A 13058-nucleotide genomic window follows, 5' to 3' on the forward strand; every position below is an offset into this window, starting at 1 on the left:
TGTCCCTGAGCATGAGCTCACGCACTTGTGAGGAGGTAGAGCGCAGTAAATTAAATAAAGAAATCCTATTCCCTGTAACGATTTTTGTAATAATAATAGAAATATTAATTATTGAAAGTTCATCACAGTTACTTTCAAGGTCAATTTTAAGATTGACAGAGGCACTTTCAGAAAAAACGTTTGATACAAAAGTTTCTTATTTTTTCACGTACAATTCGAATCTGTAATAAAAAGTACCATGTTCCCCTAAAAAAATTCAACTTCCGATCCGGATAGTGTATTTCCGGTCGGAATCAAAAGTTGAAAATATCACCATTTGATAGAGCGTACCCGATTTACTTAAAAATTGTTCGCGATTTTTGACAAAAGTCATTTATTTTCATTTTAAAAGGGGTGTATGGGTGGTCTGGGACACCCTGTATATCTAGATAAGCCTATGTATACATATAAATATGCACAGAGAAATTGACCAATCAAGTGTCTAATATATAGGATGTTATATTGCTACCTTTTTTGTCACAATTTCTATTTTTTGCCTATCTAATGATAGCTTACACATTGCTTATTATCAGCGCGAGTTCTGATTGGCTCTCTGCTTTTTTGCCAAGATGTGAATGCGCCCTTAGACGAGTGATTGACTGATTTTTCTTATGCACTACGCGTCTATATAAATTTGTGTATCAGCATAAACTTTCAACGTATTACGTAATAAAAGGTGAGCGTTTTTCTCGCTATTTCTTTTTTCCTATATTATAGAATATTAGTCAAAGTTTTTTCCCTTTTTACTTATCCATTTATTACTTCACATTATGTCTACAGCCACGAGCAACAAATACCATAAATGTGAAAACGATTACCAGCGATAAACCGAATCCCGATCTGGTGCGGTGTGTATATAAAATAGGACAACAAACCATAATGTACGTATTGTGAAAATGTGGCTAATTACTGTCGTGTATGTTTAATTAATATATAATAGTCTTGTCGACAAGCACACAACTTTATCGGTAAATAAAGCTAATACAAATATCACATAAACAAGTATAAATATTTTTAAAATCTTCAAAATCTATATTACAAATTATTTATTTATAAAGTATATAAATATTTAATTTTAGTGTATAAATATTAAAATTATTAACAGAAAAAATGCCAAAATAATAGTAAATAAATAGAATTAGAAAAGTCAATTAAAATTTCATTTAGGAAAAATATCAAATAATTAAAGAAATCTCAAAGAAATTTGCTTTCATATATAACATATATATAATATTCCTTAACACAATACAGTCTATAAACTTTCTCATTGTATAAAGTACAATTGTGTAAAGCATTTTATTACTTATCATTCTAACAATGTTAATTTTGTGCTGCATCAATCGAAATCTCGCCTATTTTTATAATATTTAAATATGGCTGATTGCGCGCCTATTATAAGTGTACTGCGAAGTTCGCGTCAAGACGTGACGTCACGCGTCGTGACGTCACAGCGTCAAGTTGTCATTTGGGGATAACTCGCGTCTGTGTCCTCGCGACCTTCGCTCGGTCAAGACGACGATATCGCGTACGAAAAATCGTCGCAAGCGCGTAGAATATCTCGAGTGGAGTGCGCTAATTAAAAGGTACGCGATAATACGTGTGTTACTTTATTTAAGATCGTGATACATAAGATGCTGCGTATGTGCGTGTCGTATATACATGTCGCGTATCGAGTTACGTGAAGTTGCTCCCCCTTCCTCTCCCGCCGAAAGTAGTCCTTTCCAAGAGGTTAGATCGCGTCGCATCGGGACTGGCATCAAATTCCGTCTTCTTCGCGTTTATAAAGTGATTTTCGCGCGCGAGAAAGTGTCGGGAATGCGAATCTAATGTCTCGTAGCGCGTGTAATAAATGTACGTCATGACAATTATCCGTTTTTTTTTCACGAGACGCAGTTGTTCGCGCGGTTGACGATTAGGTTACGTTCATGTTAAAATTCGCAGGTCAAGAAGACCGGCTAGAATGTACTTTTAGACACTCAGAGTGACGCTGACAAGTTAAGAATCGGGAGTGCGAATTTATTATCGATTATTGTAGAACGGTAATAAACGATGCGATTAATTACGATTTTATAATGTGCAGTAATGACATAATAAAGTATGCGTTTATTTCGCATTATGTTGATTAAGTATTAATTATGGCGAAATCGTATTGTACTCGTAATCGTGGTGTTTTTCATGTGTTTTGTAGATTAAATTGCGCATGTAAATGTGCGTCGGGAGTGTCGTGCAGTGTCAGTAAATACGCGCCATCGTAATTAACTGTGGTTTTGATCGTTTCGCATCTGTGAGCGAGTGCCTTTCTGATGAAGAGCCAGACGGAGAAAAATCCATGAATAATATATTCAGCGAGAGGGATTATAACGACGATAAGCGACTGTGAGTAAATTCATTTAATATTCTTTCCTGTTTAAGTATTGTTTATTAATGCTTAATGATCTACTGCATATGTAAACGAATTTCGAGAATATTGCACTTTTGCCAAATTTATAAATATTTTAATTTGGAGACTTAATATAATCTCAAAATTAATTTTGCTAAATCAGTAATTTTATGTAAGATTATTAGTTATTTTTCGATTGCATTGGAATTTTTCTCATTTATTTTTTTTCTTTTATTGCTCTGATTAAATATATCTTTATAATTTTAAGTGTTGTTTAAAGATAAAAGTTACAAAGAAAATAAAATTTTTAAAACAAAAACAGAATTTTATACTATAAAAAGTAATGATTTTTATAAGAATATTTTGGAAAATATAGCAGTTTTAGCAGTGCAGTAAATCATATAGCATATTTTTGTACTTGTATAATTTATAAATAATTATTTATTTGTGATGATCTGATATTATTGCATTGAAATTTCACACACAGTAGTTTCATGTGACAATGTCGACAAATAATAATTGATAGAAATAATGTAATTATAATTTTATTTCTAATGAATCTTTTACAAAACGGATAAATTAAAATCATAAATTGTTAAAAATCTCGAATCTGATTTTCAGATTGTTAGATTTATAGTACAGTACATTGAATAAAAGATGCATGAAATTTTTATGAGAATCTGAAAGTGTCTCATTATCAATCTTATCCTCAATCTAGTCTGCACGAATAATCTAACAATAAGACCGTAGTAACGAGAAATCGATACGACGTGATACTGTTTCTTCGTTGATGAAATCCATATTAATAATCCTTCAATACTGTAAAAACAATGCACATCAAAAATATCAAACTTTCTATGATGTATTTAATATATTTTATGTATATAAATGCACGTAAATTTTTTACGTTTCTCTATACATATAATTATAGTTTTTAAAATATGAAGAATATTAAAAAGAAAGAGAAAAAAAAGAGAAGATAATGAATTATTATATGATCGATTTTTTAAAACAACTTTTCTAAAATTGTTTAAAAAAATCAATTATATAATAATTCATTATTAATAATTATTTATCATCAATTATTAATTATTATTTCTATCAATTATTAATTCCTTTTTTTACATATAAATTTTTTTTCATACTTTAACTTTAACCACAAGAGCTCCAATTATGTGAAACCGATAGCTTATAAAATTATAAAAGATTTAAATATATATATTAGATACGCATGTGCATAAATTTTAAATCGAGAAAGAATATGTACAGGGAGGGTTAATTCGCACTCGTGAAAAACGCGCGCGAGCCGAGGTAATCCTTTGATCTTTCAATTCCGCTGGCGCCTTATCAGCTGCAGGATGAGAACGGTGAGTGGATTAACTCTAGGGAGACAGTAAGAATATTTCAGTTGGCGAATGCGGTCTCATGTTGCGGGATGCGCGCGTGTGACGTTAATTCGGCTTCCAAGCTATTATCTACGTTAGCCGAAACGGTCCTTGTGACATCGTCGTAATGTTTTGCCGCGCATTCGTAATCCCAATCTCGCGATCGTAACGCTGGCAATGTTTATGGAGACTCGTGTACTTTGAAATTGAAACATTTGTTACGACGTAGAAGATTGTTTCCGCAACGCGATCGGCGGGATTCTTAAGTCTGAATAATGCACTGAATTACAGCCTCGGTTTACAGCCTCTATTTATTACGTTGCTGGTAAAGAGTGAGATAAAGATAATGATAAAGAATAACAAGATAAAAATTTATGATAATAATACACTTTAAAATGCAAAATTTTATTTTATCTCATTAATGTATATTAATCTGATATAAAAGATGAATATAAAAATCTAACAATAAGAGAAAGGAAAGAAAGAGGATATTATTTGATAGGATATTTATTGAAATTTTAAAATTTGAAAGTATGCCCTATACATTTTACATAATTTGTAATGTAAATTTGTTAATAAATTATTCACTTTAACTTCCCAGATATGAGAACTTTTTAACGGCATCATAACTTATCTATATTTTTATTAAATGTTTTTCATTGTTATAATATGTTAACTTATTAAATAAATTTTATCTCTATTCAATGGCTTTGCGTGCGTATCATAATATCTAAAATTTTTATCTTACAATTTTTTTTTATATATCTTTGTGAGATAAAGTTCGTGAATTTTTAAAAACGTGGATAATAAGATCCCTTTCCAACGTATGTGTACGTTGTAAGGATTTACAAACGTTTAAAGGGTTTATCTGAAATCCCCCAACGTTCTTAGAAAGCTCGTAACTCATTTTATTCGCGTTACCAGCGCTCGGTCGGACTCAAAGAACCATCTCGGATTGTGGTCGGCAAACTAGTTAGACAGTAAGAATCAATGCTCGTAAATTCGGATGGTTTATCGTGGCGAATGGTTGGTCATAATTCACGTGCTCTAAGTCAGTGGGTTGGAATGACGTAACAGGATGTCCTATTGTATCGCCGTTTTTAGAGATATTAAGTCAGGATGATGATTTTGAGGACAAATTAAACATTGTCAGTTCAGTGCTTCAAAATTATTAATAAATTTTCATTAAATTTATTTTTCTATAAAAGATAAAAACCAGATCTTATATATATATATATATATATATATATATATATATATATATATTTATTTATTTATAATAAATAAGATTGTAATGAATATAAATTAATTGAATGGTCGTAATGCAATTTTTAACTAATAAAAAATATTTTATTAAATATAAAATAATGAAAAAATATGCAGTGTCTTAATTTTAATTGAGGCAATATTAATGAATATAATTGCTGTAAATTATTATCAGAATGTGCTTTCATAATTGTGGAAAGTCTCCTTAGATACGATAAATAAAAACAATTAATAATTAATAAATAAAAACTTGGAAAGAAATTGAGCACTCAAACAGGCTACAATACTTCGATATTATTTGATTTGGTTGTTATCCCGTCGCGACTGTATATAAGCGTTTTGATAAAGTGAGCGAATACAACAGTGTAACCAAGTCGCTGGTGAATGTGGCCGTGTATACCTGCGGCGAAAATGGCTGGTGTGGTTCCTAGGAGTTAATTCATACCTCCTGCGCTGACTGGACCAGCTGGTGCGATAGGTCGCTCTTTGTAACAATTCCGACATTTTCCAACACAACACCCGGCAGCAGCATAAGGTTAATGGAAACTTCTAAGAGCGGACTATTGGTTCGTCGAAACACAATGGCGATTTCAATAAATGAACAGTATCTTTCTGGTTCACGAAATGCCTATTAATGTATCGTTATCTCCTTCGAGTAGCATGTTTAATGAATTTGCTTTCGGATTTTGCTTGCGATTTAAAAGAAGATTGCTTTTATATTAAAATCCTTTTTCTCTTTTTCATTATTTTGCAAGGAAAATGATTTAAAATTTGATTGTTTTATTTTTTTTTTAATATTCAAATATTATAATTTATCAGTTTCAGTCACATTATTATTGAAAAAATAATTTGCTTTTCATAAACAAAAAATACCTTACATTTACAAAAAAAGCAAGAGACATTAGTTGTGTCGTAATTTAATTTATTACAAATTTTGTAATTTGAAAGTAAAATTAGAATATAGGAGTGAAAAAAATCTGGATATAATATAATTATCGAAATATATATGTCTTCTGTCTGTCATAATGTAATTTTAATTAAATCATCCTAATTTTTTTTGGCACTTATATATGTCTAAGATATACAAGAAGTTTTTTCGTAAACACATCTCTCTATCATATCTTTCAGGTAGATGTTAAATATAGAAATAGAAGTTTTGTACAATGAATAGGTCAGAATAGTTTCTCAGAAATAGACGAAGAAATTAATAGGAGGACGTGGCAGAACGTGAATGCGATCGAAAAAACTTAATTGAAGGCTTTACAAGAGGTAATATTTGAAAAGATATAGTTTCTCAGTCTTTTGTACGATTCAACACACAAACGGATGGGATTTGACATGCAAATAATCATTTCTACATATATCGCAAAGAACTAATTATCCGAACCGAAGGTAATCATATCGAAATTGTCTGAATGGGTTTTACAGTGAAAATTATGCAACTACATACTTGCTATTGAATCTATATTCGCAAAATTAAACGATTTTAAAAGAATCTTTAAATTTTCTTGTATAAAATTGTGTTTTGAAAAAGGCAAATAAAATATTAATTTTTTATTTTACTTTCATGAAATTATGATGTTTATCTAAAAATATAATTAATATTTGAAAAATTTTGATTTGGAAGAGTAAAAGGCATTGTCGAATTAACAAAATTAACAAAATTATTAATGTAAATAATCTGAATAATAGATATAATACGATAGAAAAAAATAATTCACGTTTATAAAAAATTGTGCGTATTAAACTTACTGACTCAATAAATATATTTTATATAAACAATTATCTGAATAAAAAGACAATACATGAATATTAGTCTTATACCATAAATATAATATTTTTTCATTAAAATTTCATTAAAATTGAATAATGATTTCTGGAAATTTGTCTGAAATTTCTGTAGACTTTCTACTTTTTCTAATGCTTAAATTAAAATCTTGGAAATCAATCCTCTGTCATGTTAAAGATTGGTCAGGCTTAACAATCCGTGAAAATAGCGAGAATCACAGGTAATCCATCATCTTGACGTGTCAGACCGTATAGTCGAAATATGACACTTTTTGCCTCGAATTAATTTTCTTCATTTCTGACATATCAAACATGTTGCCGGGAAAAGATATTAGTTTCGGAAAAAAAAACACTTATAATATTTTTTTCACATATATACATATATGTGCGTTAAAAACGTGTATATAAAAAAAATATTTATTGTTAGCTAAATTGTGCGTATCATACTGTCTTGCAATTCTGCCGATCGTACTCTCTATCCGTTTCGTAAACGTATTACAGTCGTGAAATTATGCAGCAGTTTTGTGCTGTCGAAGCTACTGCGATTCAGGCTGACACAAGAAACGTCTTATTAAACATGCAGGCGGCATGGAATTTTCTATCGGACGGCTGTTTCGTCGGAATAAAAGGGGAGTTTTCGGGAGGGCGAGAGATTATCGAGTCTCACGGAAACGAGACCGTCCGTCGGGAATCGCGAAAATCCCTCGCGCGAGATTTGTCATCCTTTATACGACCGTGTCAAAGGAGTGACGCTTATGGAAAGCTTTGTCAGAAATGCCGACCCTTCACTTACCTACCTATCTATCTACCTACCTAGCTATCCCTACATACGCACGCGCGCGTATATTATCCGGCTGTTTGCATAGGAATACGGCCGTAGTCATCGTTCTGGAGATGGTGACAATATTTGCGCGCTCCTGACAGGAAGACAATGAGACTCGACCCGACACGCGATATACAACCACCCTCTCCTGGATTCTCCCTGGTGTCTCTTCTTCTTTCATTCTCTTCCGTTCTCTATCATCCACAATCCACCCTTCAATTCCTCTGTTGCCCTTCCCGTTGTACAACCTTCGTACTAGACGTATCCAATTGGAGAAGCGTGTCCGATGATAATTTTAAATTGTATAAATTATATATATAATCCCGTGACCTTTCCGAGATTAATTTATACATCGCTATTACGCACGTTCATTAACCATTGTGGTGTTGCTCTCTCTCGTTTCCATATTTATTTTAGAATGACTGTATCTTTTATTTATCTCTTTGTCTTCCTGTCTTTGTCTCTCGCAAATATAATACAGAATAATCCGTAGTAGAAATTATTTGTTAAATATATGTAATTTATTGTGTGTGTATTATTGCATGTGTATTATTATTGCAACATCATTTTACAAAATTAAAGTATATAACTAATTCCAAAGGGAAAAAAAGAAAGAGAAAAGGATATGTGTATATGTGTATATGTGTATTTTCGCATTTAATACATGTGCAATTTTTTTATAAATTAATACAAATATATATTTATTTTTCGTAAAATAAACTCTGCATTAGTAGGCAAATGTATTTAAAAATGAGAGTTATATTTAAAAAACTTTTCATTACATGGTACTCCGTTTCATAAACCGATTCAGAAAAATTAAATACGATATTTATAAATGTTGAATATTTATTCACAACATTTTATTGTAAATTAATATGCGCTAGGGTATGCGCTCTTATATATTCATAAGTGACAATTACATTTTATTATGATTTATCGGATTTATTTTAAAAGCAAATTAATGTTGTTTCGTTTAACGTCATTATATTTGTAATCATTTGCATATTGTTTGTTATTTTCAACAACTGAGCATATCGCGAAATAATATAACATTTGCATGTGTCATTATATAATCTTACAATGAACACGTGGATCGATTCCCACGGCACCGGCCAAGCCAAGGCCGTTGCTCGCTCCTAATCGCAAAGTACCTTAACAGCCACGATGCCGTCTCGACATAGGGGGAGTTGCGGGAGAAAAAAAAGGTCATCCGTGGAAAATTTCCGCCGCAACAGGGCGTAACCTCCGGGATACGAGTAGCTGTCGCTTCCGCTGCTCCGCTTCCGCGTTTCTCTCAGGAAAACCCGCAGTTTTCACGGCTTTCGGACAAATTGTGAGGAGAATGACGTATCGGCGGGCGGCGCGGCGGGAGGGAGGAAACGTCGAAGGACCTCCCGGAGTGTTTCTCCGGGCTTCTTGCATCCGCCTCGAGGGCTCCTCGGCTCGCCGAGATGTCTGCCCGCAGCAACCGCCCATTACGTCTATTGTATTCCTGTGGAAAGCGTTCTTCTACGTCTCTTCCTCCGAAAGAGAGAGCGCCACCCCCGATTTCTCTACCGACCCGGCTACAATTACATTTTCACGTCCCGCGCTTTGGACAAGCAGATCCTTTCGTGGTCAAAAACACTGGCCGGGAAGAAAAATTTCCCACTGATTGGTGCGGCCCGCCGCGTTTTATCTTCACGAGCATCTCCTTTGTGTGGCATCGGGCGAGCGATACTTAAAAGTTTGGCGCGAGTCATCTCTCGCCGCGGGATTAATTTGAACTCCGATAAGAACAGCGGGCCTCGTCAGAGAGATGAAGGTGCGAGGGCAGCAGGTAAAAGAATAAAGGGTTGGATTTGTAAGGTTGGACTACTCCGATCGCAGAACCTCGATATCGGATTGAAAGCGCATCTGTTTTTGTTTCGTCACTTTACAGCATCTTTCTGTCCATTGGTCTTTATAGCTTTTTTATATTAGGATATATTGTATTATTGTTATTCGTGACAAGTTAAATTACGCTTTTCATCGCGCGCTATTAATGCGCATTAATCTGCTTTTCAATGGTAGCTGATTGTGAATTAATTTTCCATTGTAATATTGCCGTTTCTCTCTCATCGATCATTATAATACTTCAAAATCTGCTATTATGATTTCATGCTAAATGTACTTGTTTCTCCGATTTTGTAAAATATATACGGTTAACACGAACACACGGTATATTCGATGTTTCACGCTGAGATTGATACGATCGCATTTGACGCTAAACGTGGGATATGAAGAGAGGTGTAAAATATCCGTGACGTAACATTGACGTGAGACACATTCCGACGTTACATCTACGACACATCGCTCTAAAATGTGCATCTTCTCAGACGCGTTAGTTTCACCATAATTTGAGGCGGCCGACAGGTCGGAATGTTTATACCCCGTAGATACTTTACCTGTCCACTGCTCTGTGGCCTAAGCCCGTGATATATAACGGGCAGTTGACTAATCCCTTTCGCCCCTTGCGGTCATGGTGCGGTGTACGAGATATAAGTGGCCCCCATCGTCTCCTCGGAGATATATTTTAGAATTATACTACCGCGATCACTGCCAGTTATGAGTTTTGTTTTCTTTTCTCTTTTTTTTTATTAATAACTTGCATACTTTACGTGACAGTTGAATCTTTACATTCTCTTTACGCGCATTACAAGTATAAATAATATATCAGACTCTCAGAAAGTCATCGTATTCATTTAATTGCATAACAACGAATAATAACGGTTATTAATATTGATCTTTAACATTGATATTGATTTAAAAAACTATAAAAAGAATAATTAATCTTGTTATCGTACGAGGAATGAATTCCGTATTAATAAATGTATTAATAAAAAAATTTTATGAGAAAAAGTACTGAGACATTCTGAATAAATGATGGTCTGAAATATAAAATAATTAACTTTTGCAGATAAATATTTTACCTATTTTTTTGTAGGTCAGTAGATATATTTGTATCGTGCAAAAAAAATGTTTTAACAAAATTATCATTCTTCGTTTCTTAATAAGGAGAACACTGCTTTCGATTAATTTTCTTCGAACGCGGTTCGTCAGTCGCGTGTATTTATGACGCGTCCTTTGTTATTTAAAGAAGAGCAAGTATATGTTCGCGCGATATAGCGAGCTACGACAATGTCAATTGTATGAGGCGACCTTTCCAGAAATTAAACTCGTTGGGAATCTAATTCCGAGTAATCAAGCTTTCGCCACATTTCACCCGCGCTGCGAGTGTGGCCTGACTCCGTTACGTGTTCGTACTCGCCACCTTTTGCGAAAATGAACGTACGCGCATATAATTTCGTAAAAAGGCAAATGATATAAAGAGATTCTTGTGCAAATTTCAGAAATGCATTCCATAATGGTATGAGAAGCGCGCTCGACGCCCACCGGCCGCTGATCTTGTTTCGACAATTAAATTTTCTAATTAGCGTCGTTGCTTTTTACGGAATGTAGTTGTGTTTTCTCACTGATTTGTATAATACGTTACGCATAATATGCATCCTTAACGATCATCACGTTTTAAGATAGATTAACATCATACATGTGACCATAAATTAAGAGAGCGTGTTTTTTTCAAGAAAGATATTCGAAATTTTTAATACAAGAAAAGACTCTATTAGAGACTGTTGAGATTGTACTCCATGATTGAAATGAGATCAAGATCGAAATTAACTTTAAGTTAATTATAATTAATTAAATGCACACACATGATTGCACACGCTATCGCATGCTGTGCGCTATAAATTTGTGATATGTTATAGTTTATTTATAATTTTAAATTTTGATGCAATTAAGGGATCAGAGAGAGCGTGTCCTTATTTCTTTTTTTTTATTCCAATTAGCTATTAAGGACCAGGAAAGACGGATGATAACAAGTGGCCGAATATCGAAGCATGTTTTATAAAGCCATTATTTGGGCTTAAGTGAATACATAAGCAGCGGCTATTCATCAAACTGTCCTTTAGCCTGCCCGTGTCTTGCCCTTGTAAGGTACGACCGACGTGCTTACATGACTAATAAATAAGATGTACGCGAGCTGAACGATTTCAACCGACCGCTCGCCGGCGAGCCTTAATATTATGCGATACATGCTATGATATTTCGACTACAAGGACGTACTTTGCCGAACGTGCTTGTCGTATATAAACGATGCAATTTTGTGGTCGCACATGTTCAACAAAAATAAACACACGCTGTGTGTCGGGACCAATATTCTTATGTAATCATTATCTTTTGCATAAGCGTTTTATATAAGCATTAAATTTGAAATATATAGAATGTAAAGAAAATAATTGATATCAAGAGAGAGCGTCTCACATTAATAATAATTAACGAATATTGTGGAATATATCATAATACATGGTATTGCGTAATAATTTTTGCATTTCGCGAAAATTATTAATGTTTCTGTCGACGTGTCCAACTTTTAGAGCTTCTCTTTGCTAAACAAAATGCGTTATATATTAAAATAAATCTGCCTAAATAAATTTCGTCGTTTCACTTTTGCAATTGTATTTAAAAGAGCGGGGTTAATCCTGACGTGTTATGCAAGGTAAAAGTTTTGATTCTGCGTGTGCGTGCGTAAAACTTTGGACGCGAAATTACACGGAAATTAATAGAAGTCACAAAAAATGAGGTTCCTGGAAGACGGAACGAATTCTGGGAGGCCCGTGCGAGATTGCCCATCCAAAAGGTATGACGAGGTCGCGGAATCAAGCGTTGCGAGGGCTTAAATGTAAGACTCCCGACACGCGCAGTAAATCACAGCCGCGTTACGGAATCATCCCGACTGCGAAACGTCTCCAGATGACGCAGAGACGAAGATTCAGGCGGAACGATCGGCGTAAGGAGAAAGAAGAGGAGGAAGGGTCAGGATGACTCTCGTCCTGGCGAGAAACACTGCCAACGGGCGGGTGGCCGGAGGGGATTTCGAGGCACAATAATTTGAACGGCGGCCATATTTCACTAAGGCGGCCGTGAGTTATGGCAGTCGTGGCTGACGCAAATGATTTAGGTTTAATAACGATGAGCCGTCCGGCCCAGGTCAGTTGGGCATTGTGAATAAGACGACGGGACCTCTTTCTTCTCTTCCTCCTCTCCTCGATATCTTCTGCTCTCGAGTTAGGCTTGTGTTTGTACGATATTAATAAGAGAAACGAAAATTTGTAAGAGAGAAAGAGAAAGGAGAGAAGAAGAGAGGAAAGAGATAATGACGGAGACCGTATTACTCTTCTAGAGAGTTTATAAATTTGGCAACGTAAATAATATAATTAACGTAATTATAGAGGGAAATTATTAAAAAGAACAAACGTTTAATTTTATATTTCTGTGGAAACATTCTACCGAAATT

General features: G+C 34.1%; 1 protein-coding gene across 7 annotated transcripts in view; it reads left to right on the forward strand.

Annotated features, from left to right (window-relative positions):
• The first annotated feature begins 1538 nt into the window (after positions 1-1538).
• The window catches only part of Olf413 (DBH like monooxygenase olf413), a 266419-nt gene continuing 254899 nt past the window's right edge, over positions 1539-13058 (forward strand). For 5 of the 7 annotated variants that reach the window (XM_083103932.1, XM_083103934.1, XM_083103933.1 and 2 more), the window contains exons 1-2: positions 1774-2078; positions 2228-2415. The gene's annotated coding sequence lies outside the window, so the exon portion shown is untranslated. Of the gene's footprint in view, positions 1623-1773; positions 2079-2227; positions 2416-13058 lie in introns of those variants that run through there. The other 2 variants (XM_083103936.1, XM_083103940.1) reach the window with 2 other exon arrangements.

This window comes from Camponotus vicinus, unplaced genomic scaffold (assembly GCF_025532165.1).
Source record: "Camponotus vicinus isolate PSW18456_S1 unplaced genomic scaffold, iyCamVici1.0 SCAF_7, whole genome shotgun sequence".
Classification (NCBI taxonomy): Eukaryota; Metazoa; Arthropoda; class Insecta; order Hymenoptera; family Formicidae; genus Camponotus; species Camponotus vicinus.